Genomic DNA, 16644 nt, shown 5'->3' with positions numbered 1-16644 from the left:
AGGGAATACTTTGTGCAATGTCATGTGACAGACTCTATATGTTTAGTGTTTCTGTACATCCTAATTCAGGATGATCTGTTGGTTTCCAGAACCCGCGAGTTATTTGGATAAGAGTCTTGGATTGGAATTGTAGCAGTACAAATTGTAATCAAGTTACGGTGAGCCTTGAATGCCATGATAAAAGATTATGGCCTTTATGGGGAAGTTGCTGAAAAATTTGCTTTGGGGAGTGACATACTGGGACATGCTTATTTATCCCCTCCAATTCTTAAGATCATGCAAGTGTTATATGCTTATTAAAAGAGCTCAAACAATACTTCTTTAGAGGCAATATTGCACAGGGCTTAAGAGTAGATACTAGAACTACAATCAAACCAGGTTGTATTGCCTAGTGACCTGGGCAAGTTAGTTATCTTTTAGTGCGTTAGTTTGTTGATCTGCAACAATGAGGTAACAATAGAGCTTATCTTATACAGTCGTTTTGAGAATTCAGTGTTAATATGTGTACAATTCTTAGTAGGCTCTCCAGCTGTTTGTGTTGTAGTTGTTTCTTGAAAAAACAGAACCATCCCTTAGTGTCTCTTATATGCTGAGGTGATCACTATTTATAGCTTCTATATTTTTCCTAAAGTGTTTTACATAGATACAGTAGAAGATTCTTACCTTCATTTAAAATATATTTTTTAAAAAATTAATGTTTTATTTATGTATGTATTTATTTTTGAGAGAAAAAGAGGCAGAGAGAGAGATACAGAATCCAAAGCAGGCTTCAGGCTCTGAGCTGTCAGTACAGAGCCCGATGCGGGGCTCGAACTCACAAACTGTGAAATCGTGACCTGAGTCAAAGTTGGATGTGTAACCCACTGAGCCACCCAAGTGCCCTTCATTTAAAAAATATTAATGCTGGGGGTGCCTGGGTGGCTCAGTCAGTTACACGTCCGACTTCAGCTCAGGTCTTGTGGTTCATGAGTTCCAGCCCTGCGTTGGGCTCTGTGCTGATAGCTCAGAGCATGGAGCCTACTTCCAATTCTGTGTGTCTCTCTCTCTCTGGCCCTCTCCCTTGCTTGCACTCTGTCTCTCTCTCTCCCAAAGATAAGTAGACATTAAAAAAATACTTAAAAAATATTAATGCCAATTGAATGTTGAATGATGTAAACTTTGTGCTGCCTCCATTTGTTGAGTTCAATGCTCATAAAAGTCCTATGTTTGTTTCCAAATTGGCTAATCCCATTGTACTTGTATTGTGTTTATATTATTAGGTATAATTAAACCATTGATAAATGAATGTGAAAAGAGAGTTGTATTTTTTTTTAAGTTTATTTATTTTGAGAGAGCGAGATCGAGAGCGTGCCCGCATGCGTGATCAGAGAGGGGCAAAGAGAAAGGAGAGAGAATCCCAGGCAGGCTCCCTTTATCACGAAGCCTGACAGAGGCTCAGTTCCACAAACCTTGAGATCTTGACCTCAGCTGATATCAAGAGTCTGAACCTTAACTGACTGAGCCACCCAGGCATCCCTGAGAATTGACGCAAACTAAGTTAATTACTTTGGAAAACTTGTTAAAGATACATTAATTGTCAAAGAAAGTTGTTAGGTATGGGTAAGGTAACTAAAATAATACAAATCCAAATCGAGAAGGAGATGTGCATTCTAATTGCTCCACAGGTGTCTAAGTAATTTGTTACCTTGAAATAATCTAAAACCAAAAATTATAGACAGTGCATTATAGATAGGGTTTATACAATAATGAGAACCCAAATCTCCAATTAGCAGAGCCATGTTCAAAGAGAACATTTGGGCTTGACATTAAAATATTGATGAATTATATTTTAAATGAAAAAGTTCAGTGTTTATAAGATATATGTAACTTTTAAATGGTTCTCCAGGTTAATTGACTTTGATGAACTAACCAATTTTGAGTTACTGTTTTTTATATATATAAATCCAGATTTTTTTTTCAGTCCAAAAGGAGATGAATCTTATTGTATTCTCTAGCATTTTTCTTTTTCCATTTAGTATCTTAGAAATTTAAAAATGCTCTTTCATGCTGACATCTTGATTTCAGACTCTGGCCTCTAGAATTGTTTGTGGTCATGTGTTGCGGCATCCTTAGGAAACTAATACTCCCCTCAATTCCAGTTACTCTCAGTGAAGCCCACTGCTAGACAACACACACACACCACGCACACACATACATACAAAAGAAAAAGAATTAAAATGCTGTTTCAGAGTCTGATTGTGCTTTGTCTACTTGGGTTTGTAGGATTCTGCCTAGATGAAATGACAGATTTCGCATGTCCATGGAATTGAATAGATTCATTGATGTATCAAGATCCAGTAACCTTTATTATCTTGTGAGATTTAAATTCTACTCTTCTTTAGGACTCTTCTAACTGTTAATATTGTAAACTAGATTCATTCAGTAGTAAATAGTTGAATGCCCTCTATGTGAAAGCATTAGGTTGCTACTGATTTTGGCTTGCTGATCTTGCACATATTTCCTAAGGGAAGTAACTGATTGTGTTGGCTAATAACTCTGGGATCAGTTTGTGTGGTTTTCAAATTTTAGCTTGCAATAGTTTGGTATATTGTTAATGTGGTTGCTGTATGTTAGTAATAACTTATTAATTATACACTAATGTAATAACTTTTTGATTTTTGAATTCCAAGTAAAAACTGGCAGATCTTATGGACACAGTATTGTGCCAAAAGACACAAGTTCTTTTATTGTGTAATTACTTTGAGAATATCTGAGAAACTAATATTTATCATTTAAATGTAATCTAGAGGGATGGTGGGTTTTTAAAAAGAGATTCTGCTGGTATAGCCTGTAAGTTCACTTATAGGAAGTTTAAAGTTTATGCTTCTTGCCTCCTAAATTTAATGGCTCATTAAGGATTTGGAGAAAAGTATTTCTAGTTCAGTCCCCAACTTCACACAGCAATTTCTTTATATACAAATGACTTTTATAAGGGTGGCCAATCAGCTCAGTACATGTTAATTATTATTTTTTTACCTATGTGTATACATAATGTTTTCTATCTGTAAAGACGGAAAGGTCTTTAAAAGTAATTTGGAAAGGGAACGTGGATGTAGCCTGTCTCATAGCAAATGTACTGGTTAGTAATAGTAACTGCATCTACCAACTTCATTCTTGACATTTTATTTTTCCCTTTATTGTACAATTTTTCGGTGATTATATGCCTGTTCAAGACAAGCTACTTTAAAAGATCGTCTTGAACAAGACGTATAATAAGTTAATGAAGTTTGTATATCTGAGTAATTTTCCTAATGGAGGCTTAGATCTACTAATTCTGTATTTTATTCTTGAGAGTAAGATGCTTTTTCCCTAAGCTTCAACTCTCTACTTGTTATGCACTTGTCCTTTCATTTCCAGTTTTTTGTTTTCATTTTTCTATTTACATTAATGTATGAAGAGGAAGAACTTGATCGTTGAATTCTGTAAGTCTTGGGATTAAAAGGACTCTGTCTGGCAAATGCTGCAGAAATAAGTGGTTTAAACGTGGAAAGTATTTTTTCTTATTCATTTTGCTAGTCTTTTGCAGATTTATAGGCTAATACTTAGAAATTAAAGTGCTCTTGTTTTAGACTTAAGGTTTTTATAGTAAATATTTTAAACATGTGGAATAGAAGATATCTTTTCAGGTATTTACAATAGTAGAGCTGTTTTTTCACTATTTTAGTGGCCTTAGTGGTCAACAGTTTTATGACTGGGGTTGATTAAATTATCATTGGATTGAGTAGCATGAACTTCATGCTTTTAATTCTAAAGAGGGAAGGCACGAACATACCAACTCTGCAAGGTAGAATTTTACCCATTTTTCATGAGAGGCCTAGAGAGACTGACGGTCACGTAAGCTAAAGAGGGGCTGATCAAGAATTTGAATTCAGATCATTTGAAAAAAATCATCATAGCATTCTATTGATCCTTATAAAGGAATAATTTTTGGCTCAGTAATGAGAATACACAAATCGTTATCAAAGGCAGTTATTTAAAACTACCCTAAGATACCTTTGATTATATTAATTGCCCTAGCTCGATAAAAGGACCTTAAGGGCAGGGATGCCTGAGTGGCTCAGTGGGTTAAGTGTCTGACTTTGGCTCAGGTCATGATCTCACAGTTCATGAGTTTGAGCCCCACATTGTGCTCTGTGCTGAAAGCTTGGAGCCTGGAGCCTGCCTCCCTCTCTCTGTGTCCCTCCCCTGCTCACACTCTGTCTCTGTCTCTCTCTCCCTCAAAATAAATAAACATTAAAAAAAGGGGGAGGTGCTTAAGGCCAACTTAATTTTGTTCACTGCTCATTCCCTAGCACATAGAGCAGTATCCAGAACATAGTATATGCTCAATAAATATGTTGAGTGGATGAATTTGAGTTTATTACATTTAAAATGACAGAATAGTCCTAATCTGGGGGATAAGTGCGTAAAAATACACAAGATTTCTTCCATTGTTTGGAGACAAGAAATTCAGAACTTGATGGTGATACGCTGGAAGGGTTGTTGATTATTGGAAATTATTCAGATGATGGAGATGATGGTGGGGGCCTTGGAAACTGAGGAAGAATGAATCTGAAACACTGAGGAGACACAAAAGGCAAGGTGAGCAGATATAATAGGAGACTAGAAAAAAGAAGGATTAAATAGGGAGCTGGGAAAATGGGGTACTGACAAGAAATGGAATGGAAAGCGTGTGGAAAAGATTCAGTTTGAAAGTTTAATTTTTGCAATGATGGCAGATATTTAAATGGGTACACATCCTATAGGTGGCTGGGAGTAGGAAATCAAACAGGAATGAATGGTAACATCTGAGATTGATGGAGATGAATAATGGAGAGGGTTGAGCCTTGAGAGACAGCCACATTTTAAAAATAATAACAGAAAGAAGCAATTATTAAAAATAAAGTTTCAGAAGAAAATCAATGTTCTTCTGTGGCACATTTTTTATTTTAAGATGTGTTCCTGTTCATCTAAAAGGGGAGAAGGGGATTAAGTGTGTTAGGGTGAGGAAAATTTGATATAATCAGGAATAATTTAGGTGGTGTTGTCACCACATTCTAGGCTTTGAGAGCTAAAATATAAGTATCTCGTTTCTTGGTATGGGGTAAAGTAGATGATCCAGTTTTGGAAACTAAATGTCTAATAGCTATTTCAAAATAATAGGTCGAAATGTAAACCAGTACTTTAAAAAAGTTAAGTAATACGGGGGCACCTGGGTGGCTCAGTCGGTTGGGCATCCAACTTCGGACCAGGTCATGATCTCACGGTTCGTGGGTTCGAGCCCTGCGTCGGTCTCTGTGCTGACAGCTCAGAGCCTGCAGCCTGCTTTGAATTCTGTGTCTCCCTCTCTCTCTGCCCCTTCCCTACTCACGCTCTGTCTCTCTCTGTCTCTCACAAATAAACATTGAAAAAAATTTTTTTTAAAAAGCAAGTAATGTGTTCTTTGGGAGGTTAACAAGGGAAGAGATTAGCATGGGACAAATTTTATGGCTCAAATAGTTTTTTGAGTTCAGCTAGTTAAATTTTTGTTTATTGAGAAAATAGTCCTCAGGAGGTTGATCTGCTAGAGACCTCAGAGCTAGTTTTGTATCACAGAAGTCTAAGTTGTGAAGTTGAGAATGCTTCAAGGAAGCATTAATACTTAAATGATCCCTGAAGGTTTAATCAGATTTTTGTTGGGTGGAATGGTTATATGTAAAGGAAAATTACTTTAGGAATTTTGAAGGGGAATGAGCAAAGATAACGCCAGCAATAGAAAAAGACTGGCATAATCAGAGGATTTATATATTGGAATATTAGTGTGGAACAAGGTAACCTGATAATGTCAAGATTAGGAATTTAATTGGAGTTACTGTGAGCTACTATTCTTTTTTTGAAGAGGGCAAGACTAGGAGACTTGTGGGCTTTGAAGTATAATCTGTTCAGAGTTTAAGCAGTTGTTCTAGAATAAAGGGCTGGAGCAAATGCCTTTTTAAAAAATAAGACATCTAGGCCACATCTTAGACCTATTAAATCAGAATCTCTGGGGGTAAGGCCTAGGAATCCATAATTTCAACTACTAACCCCAGGTATATGAAAAGTAGCAGTTTGTGATTTTATGTTTGAGAACGATTGGTTTAAAGGTCAAGTTAGAATAGGGAGAGAGAGAGACCACTTAGAAAATTATTCTGACAGCCCAAGTCTGAGATAATAAAATGTAGACAGTAGAGACAGAAAGATTTGTTTGAATCCTATTAATTAGCTTTGCTACACATTGTTTTTAGATAGGGGAAGAAGAGAGGGCTCACGTTCTCTAGTCTGAAATAAATGATTCAAAATAGTGATAGAAAGAATAATTCATTCTGGAGGGGACGTTGTTTTACTTGAGACTAGAATGAAGAATGAGAGAATAAAATTATTGCCAACTTTGATTGTTTCAGTCAAAAATTATGCCCTTACCTAATGGCATACTTATTTCAAGGCTGAAAAAGCAAGAATGAACCAGCCCAATAGTCTGTACGGGTTGACTAAAAGATAAATGCAGGGTTTTTTGTTGTTTTTGTTTGATTTTTTAATTATAACAGACTCTAACACTACTTTTTGGGAGCATATTTTTCCTTTTCTGCTTTAGGCAGATAGAGTGTACCAATCAAGTAAGTTTTTCATGTCACATGATGAGTCTGTAAGTATTTTCTTTTAGCCAGTGATTTTTGAACTATTCTCCAGGAAGCCTTAGGCTTGTCATGTGGTAGGTGGGAGGATGTTCAGGCAGGGCCATTTCCGTGCCACCCTCTTTAACTATAGACATAGCAGATATGAGGTACAAATGCCTACTATATCTTTTAGCAGACATTACTGATTACTTGAGGCCTTCTCCTGTTGTATTTGGCTGTGGCCTCCTTAACACAGTACTTCAAGTTGATATCAGCAATCGGAGAAAGCATAGTAGATTAAAGCTAATTTTCATCTTGGAATCAAAATACATGCTTAGATTATGGTTTAAGAGTTCATTTGTGGGGCGCCAGGGTGACTCAGTGGGTTTGAGTGTCAGACTCTTGATTTCAGCTCAGGTCATGATCCCGGGGTCGTGGGATCAAGCCCTGCTTCAGGTTCCGTGCTGAGCATGGAGCCTGCTTAGGATTCTCTGTCTGTCTGTCTGTCTGTCTCTCTCTCCCTCCCCCCACACCTCTTTTTCTTCCTCTCTTTGCCCCCCTCCCATGTGTGTGCTCACCCTTTCACTCTCTCTAAAAAAAATAAAGATTTCATTCATAAGAAAATCTGTCAATACTCAAAAAAACAGGTTTGAAGGCCACAATTTTAATGTCATTTTTTCAAATTAAATTTTAAGTTTTGAAGTAAGATTTACATGCATTTTTAAGAAATAATACAGAGAAATTCTTTTTCCTTTATCCAGTTTCCCTTAATTGTAACATCTTGTAAAACTGGAGTACAGTGTCACAACCAGAATATTGACATTGATACAATCTATCCATTTTGTCCAGCTTTCCCTAGTTCTACTCCTGTGTGTGTGTGTGTTTAGTTTTCTGTATTTTTATTACATTTGTAAGGTTCCTGTATCTACTACCAGAGTTAAGATATAGAGCATTTCCATCTCCACAAGGTTCCCTGGACCTTACAACCACACTGATCTGTTCTCTATTTCTATAATATGTCATTCAAGACTCTTACATAAATGTAATTATACAGTATGTGATCTTTTTGGAATTGGATTTTTTTTTTTTTTTTTTTTTGCCGCGGGGAATTGGATTTTTTATTTCACTCAACATAATGTCCTTAATATTCATTGGAGTTGTTGCATCTATCAGTAGTTCTTTAGGGGTGCCTGGGTGGTTCAGTCGGTTAAGCATCTGACTCTTGCTTTCGGCTCACATCATGATCTCAGTGTCATGAGATTGAGCCCTACGTTGGGCTCCATGATAAGTATGGAGCTTGCTTGGGATTCTCTTTCTCCTTGTCTTTCTGACCCTCCCCTGCTTGCGCAGTCTCTCTCTCTCTCTCTCTCTCTCTCTCAAAATAAGTAAACATTTTAATAAAAAAAAAATAGTTCCTTTCAAAATAAGTAAACATTTGAATAAAATAATTCCTTTATATTGCTAAGTAGTGTTCCATTTAATGTCATTTTCCCGTTTGGTAGCTACCACATAGAACATGCCACTTCAGGGACACCTGGGTGACTCAGTCAGTTAAGTGTCTGACTTTGGCTCAGGTCATGATCTCATGCTTTGTGGGTTTGAGGCCTGCATCGGGCTCTCTGCTGTCAGCCCGGAGCCTGCTTTGGATCCTCTCTCTTTCTTTCTCTGTGTCCCTACCCTCGTTGCTCTTGCTCTCTCAAAAGTAAAACTTAAAAAAAAACAAAAAACCAAAACAGGCAGCTTCTGAGTTTAACTTTTAAATTTGTAGAACATGTTGTCTTTCATTGTCTTTTGTGAACTTCCCTGATTCTGTTTTCTCCTAATATCTCACTCCTCAACTCCATTGAGGACTACTGGGAGCACAGTTTAAAAATTACTAATGTAGATAGCAATTTTTTTTTTTTTAACAGAAGGAAGTTTTAGAATCCATGAAGTATGTGGTATTATGCTTTACAGGTATTATGCTTCACACATGTGATATTTTACATTCACACATGTGATATTACTGCTTTTGTACTTAAAAGTAAGCTTTTGAGGAATTTAGGAAGATGTGATTGTTAGGTTTGAAGATTCTTTGTCTTCTGTGCTTGTATATTGAGCAGTATATTCTAAGGTACGTAGTTGTGGGCCATATGGCAAATAGAAAGTGGAAATAGGTAACTATTTTAGAAGGAAGTTGCTTTTATTCTATTCTCAAATGTGAATAAAGACTAACCTCATTCTAAGAATAGGTTTGTATGTATAGGAAACAGAAATTGTGTGTTTATGCCCAGAGACTCTAGTCTACCCTGTCAACTCTATTATCGGTCACTGAATTGCTATTTTATTTATTTTTTTAATTTGCAAACCACATACCTTTTTTTTTTTTAACTTTTTATTTATTTTGAGAGAGAGAGAGAGCCAGGGGAGGGGCAGAGAGAGAGAATCTCAAGCAGGCTCAATCCCACAAACCGTTGAAATCATGACCTGAGCTGAAATCAAGAGTTGGACACTTCACCAATTGAGCCATCGAGGCACCCCCTGAATTGCTATTTTAAAACACCACACTTGGAGCACCCGTGTCTTGGTTAGTTAAGTGTTTGACTTCAGCTGACGTCATGATCTTGGGGTTCATGGGTTCGAGCCCCACATTGGGCTCTGCACTGACAGTGTAGAGCCTGCTTGGGATTCTCTCTCTCTCTCTCTCTCTCTCTGTCTCTGTCTCTGTCTCTCTGCCCCTACTCCACTCACACTTTTTCTCTCTCTCAAAGTAAGGAAAGTTTTAAAAAGCCACATTTTACTAGATTTTATACTGTAGTTTGGTGATCTCCAACACTTCAGGGAATGACAAATACTATTCAAAAATGCATGGTGCATTAAAAAACTGATAGTATTGAAATTAATTCTTTTAACTTGTGGATGCTTTGGCATGGTAAAGGAGATTGAATGTACCAATACTTCTGTTGGTTGCGGAATTGATGTTTAAAAGTTTTCCCAAAACCCTGGTAGAAGGAAAGTTATCCCATTATATAATGCCAGACAATTCACTATATTCATACATGTATTTTTAAATTTAATGGACTTCATCTTTTAGAGAAATTTCAGGTTCACTTCAAAGATGAAAGGAATGTATAGATTTCCCACATGCCTCCTCCCCACACAAGCACAACCTTCATCATCATCAGTGTTCCTCATTATCATGGTACATTTATAACATTCAATGAACCAGCATTGAAACATCATTATCCGGGCACCTGAGTGACTCAGTTAGTTAAACGTCTGACTCTTCCGCTCAGGTCATGATCTTATGATTCAATGGTTCAAGCCCCTGCATTGGGCTCTGCACTGGCAGTGCGGAGCCTGCTTGGGATTCTCTCTCTACCTCTCCCTGATTCATGCTCTCTCTCTCTCTCAAAATAAATAAATGAACTTACTAAAAAAACAGAAAAGAAACATCATTATCATCCAAAGTGTATAGTTTACATTGGGGTTCACTCTGCCTTCATGTATTTTTTTAAAAAGGTTATTCTTGACACTTTAATACTTTGATTCCAATGTCACATTACTAGTGAGCTAAAAGATAACGTAAACTGAGTTGTAAGCCAGTATGAAGTTCCAAAAAATACTGGCAGATTTGGGAAAGTACCTTATTCTTGACCCTGAAGGGATGAGGTGGTGCTCATTGGATAATATCACAAGGATTGCCATTGATTTGTTAAAGTCTTTTATTCAGAGCCAATTTCTGTTGTGACAAAAATTCTGTAAAAAGAATTTCAGGTCCAGATTACCTATTGATTTTCACCATTACTGTGCACACAGATTTTTAGTTTAAGAAAATAATTGAAACTGTGTTTGGAGTTTATAATAAAGAGGTTTGTTTTTTTTTTTTGTTTTTTTTTTTTTAAGTGAAACTACTTCTGTCAGATTCTCTGAAATTGAAGTCCAATACAGAAGTATCCTCTCACCTTTCTTGGCAAGAATGGATTTTGGAAAAGATCATAGATTCTATTTTTTTTTTCATTCAGATCGTATTTATTGAGCACCTACAGTGCATGACAAAAGTGCATTTTTTTTTAAATTTTTTTCTAGTAAACTCTCCCTCCAATCTGGAGCTCAAAGTGTGAGATTAAGAATCTCATGTTTCACTGACTGAGCCAGGCAGGCACCCAGATCAGAAATTCTTTTAAAAAAATTTTTTTTTAACATTTATTTATTTTTGAGACACAGAGAGAGCATGAACAGGGGAGGGTCAGAGAAAGAGGGAGACACAGAATCTGAAACAGACTCCAGGCTCTGAGCTGTCAGCACAGAGCCCGACACGGGGCTTGAACCCATGGACTGCGAGATCATGACCTGAGCTGAAATCGGACGCTTAACCGACTGAGCCACCCAGGCGCCCCAGAAATTCTTTTTTTTTTTTTTATTAAAGTTTATTTATTTTTGAGAGAGAGAAAAAGAGGGAGAGCATGAGCAGGGGAGGGGCAGAGAGAGAGGGAGAGAGAGAATCCCAAGCAGGCTCTGCACTGTCAGCACAGAACCCAATGGGGGGGTTCAGTCTCACCAACCTGTGAGATCATGACCTGAGCCAAGATCAAGCGTTGGACATGTTTAACCAACTGAGCCACCCAAGCTCCCCTCCATCAAAAATTCTTAAATTACTTGGATTGTACAAGTATATAGTTGAGAGTTGTTCTCCAGTACTGATCTTTTAGGGACTTTTTATCTGGTCACCATAGCTAACACTAACTGAGTGCCACACACAATTCCTTGAAACAATTCAGGAAAACATGTTCTGTGATTATTCTTTTTTACAGATGAGGAGCTAAGGCTTCAAGAGAATAAGTAACCATTATTAGTTAAGTGGCAGAATGTGAAATCTGAAGCACTGTTACTTTGATACTGAATTTAGTTGTAACAGTTAGTTGGAATTGTACTCAACAGGATCCAGTGAAACTCTATGAAACTCTTACAGAACCAGAAAAGACACTTCTCGAAATATAGGTTTCCATTTTTCAAGCATTTCCATGAACTGACTCTGACTACAAGAATACAGATTTTTCTAAATAGAGATTTTATTTGCTATAAAAGTACTATAATGTAGTTTGGTGTAATTCTTTGTTTTTAGGTACCAAATGGTCATTAAAGAGAGACTCAAGTTAAAATTTAACTGATTAAATACGTGGTCTCAATTAACAAATAGTTTTGTATATGGAATTGAATATCCTTGTGCAAATTAGTAATCTCAGATTTGGAGCATGGTTCCTTTAACTTCAGTGTATTAGTGAAGTGTACTGGTGGTGAAGCATGTACTGAAAATAATAGAGTTTGAATATTCTTTGATTATGTGCTTTGCACCATCCCTGAAGTATTTTAAACCCAAATTTTAGACTTTGAGCCCCTTCTTCTCTACTTCTGTAGTGTTCTAATGCATTTTTGTGGAATGGATGTGAATTCATTAAGTAGATCAGGTTTGGGGGAGGAGCAAAGTGGGTTTCATTATTCTTTAAGTGTGCTAGAATAAATGGCGTCCAGATAAATGAGACATTTATGTATTTACCTAATTTCTTCTCTTTTTGAGCAAGGCAGTTGTCAGTATTTTCCTCTTAACTGTAAATTGTAGATTACCAATTATCTAGCAAATTTTAATTTCACTCAAACTAATGGGTAGGTGCTGGAATCAGACTGTTAGAATTCAAATTGGTTTTTTTCCCCCAAAATGTTTGTTTATTTTATTTTATTTTTTTTAAATTTTTTTTTCAACGTTTATTTATTTTCGGGACAGAGAGAGACAGAGCATGAACAGGGGAGGGGCAGAGAGAGAGGGAGACACAGAATCGGAAACAGGCTCCAGGCTCTGAGCCATCAGCCCAGAGCCCGACGCGGGGCTCGAACTCACGGACCGCAAGATCGTGACCTGGCTGAAGTCGGACGCTTAACCGACTGCGCCACCCAGGCGCCCCAAATGTTTGTTTATTTTGATAGAGAGTGTGAGCACTTGAGCAGAGGAAGGGCAGAGAGGAAGAGATAGAATCCCAGGCAGTCTCCACAGTGTCAGCACAGAGCCAGATACGGAGCTCGATTCCATGACCCTGAATTGTGACCTGAACTGAGATCTAGAGTCGGACACTTAATTGACTGAGCCACCTAGGTGCCCCTAGGGTTCAATTATTGAGTCTGTGATTTATTAGCTATGGAACTTTGGACAAGTTTAATCTATCTTCTCTGTAAAATGGGGATAATAAAGGTACCTACACCATAGGTTCATTGTGAGGATTAAGCATTGTAAGCACTCAGTATTTGTTATCACTGTTATAACTTCTGTTTGGGGAGGCTTGAGTATCAGGTAAGCGCTTGTAGAGCACTGTCTGATACTAATATTAACCCAATTGGAAAAAAATCATTCTGTTGTCAGAGTTATTTTTTGTTGTTTTTTGGAATCTGATATTTATTCTGTTCTTTCGATTATCAGGAGTACTTGGTTAATATACTCGTGATTATAAGGTGTAAACTGTAATATCAAAAACCTAGCCTTCCTGTTTATAGTTGAAATCCACAGAGCAGTGAAATGACTTGTCCTAAGTTTCATAGGTAATAAGTTGGTAGTAGATCTTGATCAACCAGTATTTTTTAAATTATACCTTAGTCAACTGCTGTAGAGAAAGGAAATCTTAAGTGCATAATGAGGGCAGTTTAATTTCTAATTTATAAAGAAATGTTAGGTATGTAGTCCCTCACAGTTTCTTTGAAGTTGCTTTATTTATGCTAGTAATACAGCTCAAAATTCACCTGCTTATTAGTGATACGTATCTAAAACATGAAAGTGTTGATTTAATTTTAATATTTATTGAACTCTGTGTAAGGTAGTTACGAAAGACAGAAAGATAACAAGTGACCCTTTCTTCAGAGAGATTATGTCAGGAGCACCTGGGTGGCACTGAGAGTTCAGAGCCTGCTTGGGATTCTCTCCCTCTTTCTCTGCCCCTCCCGTATTCACATGGGCTTGCTCCCTCACTCTCTCAAAAAACAAAAACACACATACGTTTTTAAAAAATATTATTTTAGAATACACTTTTATTTGTAATATTAGAAACAAATTTTCCTCCTGTTTCCATCCTCCTGCTTTTTGGGTATGGTATGCATCTTCTCAGTGGTATTTTTTGCTTCCTGAACTTTTTAACATGGTCTTAAAAGCAGCCTCAGTCTTAAACTGATAGACTATTTTGTAATTGCTTTTCCTAGCCTTTTATCTTGTTTTTCCTTCTTTAGGGTTTTATGTGTTTTCGTTTTGGGATTGTTGCCTTTGCTTTGCCAAATCTGTTTTTAATACTGTATTTTCTCAGTTTCTCCTCAGTTTGATTTGATACTTAGCTTTAATCGTTGCCTTTACTGTGTTTACATTTATTTGCATACAGAAACAAAGAATGAATTTATTTTTTTAAGAATTAGCTGCTGTCTTTGTGTGAGCCCCTTTGGTTTTTTAGGTGCCATGTTAGGTGCCAAGCATCGATAATTTTATGCCATTTAAAAACAGCTCAATACTCCTATGTTCACTTGGTTTCTAGGTCTATTCTGGATAGCAGGTTTTGTGAAGACATTTGTTCTTTCTTGGACCTCAGATTTACCAGACATCTCATGGTATTTCCTTTTATATTATTTCTTTAATGGCTGCCATTTGTTCTCAATGTACTTTGTATATATTTTACTTGCCAGTTGGGTAACCAGTTTCTTATTCACATATAAGATGTGAAGCTTTGTGTAATTGTTTGGATTGTGTTGAATTGTTTTTTCTCCAGTTATGCCTGTGTTATAAGCTCACACCTTTTCTGCCTACTGCATTGGCTTTCCCTCTCTTTTCTTCTTAATTTTCAAGACACAGCAATTTGACCCCAACGAATTTATGATGTTATTAAGTATCAACTGAATTTTTAAACAGTGTGAGTTTTCTGGTGATAGAGTTTTTGATATTAATGAATATAGTAAAATATTTGCCATTTTATGGTCTCAATAGATAGGACCTCTTGCCTTCTGGCCTCCTGTGAATAAATTCCTGAGATCCTCTTCCCTGTTGAATCAAATACAGAGTTTGTGGTTCTGTTTCAGATGTGATGATGTGTCTATCTTGAGGAATGAAGTTCTGTGTTCTTAGAGCGATGCATTTGTGCAGAGGGTGTCATGAAGTTGCTGTTATAGCACTTGATTGTATAGGTTGACCACTCATTTGGCTAATGAGGCCAGGGCTGCAGTTTCATTCTAGGTGCTCTCATTCATTCACCAGTCCCTTATAGAGTGCTCCAGGCACTGTGCAGGGTTTGAGAGACAGGCAGTAATCATACAAACACAGGCCATTGTCTGAAGTAGGTTAATGGCAAGCTCTTCACTGCTACTTAAAAATAGCTCAAATGTAGTGTTTATTGAAGATTGTATATTTACATAAAAATGGAGCACACTATTAGATACGTACTCAAATAGATTCTTTTAGGTTGGAACTATTAATCAGTTAACTAAAAGAACACATAATGATTTGATTTCTGCTTCCTAGTTACCGGTCTGGTTAAAACAAAAAAATGCACTACTAAATATTTAACAACATATGTCTAAAATTTAAGACTTCTGTGAGTCGAATGTAAAGATATGCTGAGCTAAAGAAAACATCTCCCAAGTAGATGCTACCAACAAGGAAGACGGTTTTTCTTCTTAAGTTTTAATTGTTATCTGTTGTTATATCTGTATCTTCAGCATTTTAAAGAAATATAGAATATTGTCACATTTGAATGGAACAAACTTATAGTTTTATATATTGGTTGTGTTTTGTCAATTGGAAATTTTATAATTTTATAGCTTTGTGTGGGTTAATGCAGCTTTTATGAAGCAACTCTAATATGGTCACAGGGGCAGCAAAGAAGGTAGGGCAATCTTTCCTTTTTCTCACTCTGCTTTAATTTTTAGAGGATGATTTTAATTTGATGAGCACATTATAAAAACATGGCAAGTTGAAAACCATAATTATTTTCAAAAACTATTAGAAGAATCACTTTAAATGAGGTCTAGACAGCTTTTCCATGAAGTAAGAGCAACTCTTCTTATGTGACTGCCACTTACTGATTGCTAAAAATGTGCAGTGCTGTGTATGAAAATGCTTTACATTCATTCATTTTCCTCTTTGAAACCCTATGAGGATAAAATCTCATTTTATAAGCAAGGAACCTGAAGCTTAGGTTAAATAACTTGCCTAGCTCATATATCTGGTGAGCATTAGAGATAGGCTCCGGAGCCTATGTTTTGAACTTTTAGGCACAAATGCCTATTATTGTATATTTTTATTATAATATCTTATAATCTAGTAGCTCCCCAAGTTATACATGGTTTAAAAGTAGAGGCTAGTTTTCTTGGAGAATTCAAACAACTGTTACCACTTTACTTCCCTATTTTGGTATTTGCTCCCATAAGGTATGAGGTCACAATCTTTACTACCTGTGAAATAGAAATTAACCTGAATAGTTATTCTCAAGGTTGCTTGTAAAGATTAAAGATAAATATAAGAATTGCCATTTGAAGAAACCTTGCTCTTCAGTATTTCAGGTATAACACGGGAAAAACAATTTTGACTGTTGCCCTTTTCTGTTTATAGTATTATCTGTTTTGTTCCTAAGTTGTACTGTATTATTACTGAAAAGAGCACCCAAGTGGGGATGGGGGAGAGGGAGTGAGGGAGGCAGAGAGAGAGAGAGAGAATCCTGAGCATGGTCCACACTGCCAGCACAGAGCCTGATGTGGGGCTCGAACTCATGCACTGCACAATCATGACCTGAGCTGAAGTCAGACATTTAACTGATTCAGCCACCCAGGCACCCCTTACTACTGAAAAGATTTTGAGTAGATACTTCACAAAGAGTATCATATGCAAGTGTCATACAGTGAATTAGATTAGAAACATTGATGTTGAAGCTGAATATATTTTGTTATTTGGTAAATTTGTTTAAAAAACACTTCAAGTGTATTAGTTTTCTCTACTAAT

At 36.7% G+C, this 16644-nt stretch overlaps 1 protein-coding gene across 1 annotated transcript in view; it reads left to right on the top strand.

Annotated features, from left to right (window-relative positions):
* The window catches only part of KMT2E (lysine methyltransferase 2E (inactive)), a 99864-nt gene that overhangs the window by 10603 nt on the left and 72617 nt on the right, over positions 1 to 16644 (top strand). The window contains 1 exon segment of the mRNA XM_047096473.1: positions 14192 to 14264. The gene's annotated coding sequence lies outside the window, so the exon portion shown is untranslated.

Source organism: Lynx rufus, unplaced genomic scaffold (assembly GCF_022079265.1).
Source record: "Lynx rufus isolate CCGP_SWC_20201006 ecotype Redwood Valley unplaced genomic scaffold, mLynRuf1.p SCAF_4, whole genome shotgun sequence".
Taxonomy (NCBI): Eukaryota; Metazoa; Chordata; class Mammalia; order Carnivora; family Felidae; genus Lynx; species Lynx rufus.
The sequence above is the reverse complement of the archived record's forward strand: the minus strand, read 5'-3'. Positions and strand labels throughout refer to the sequence as shown.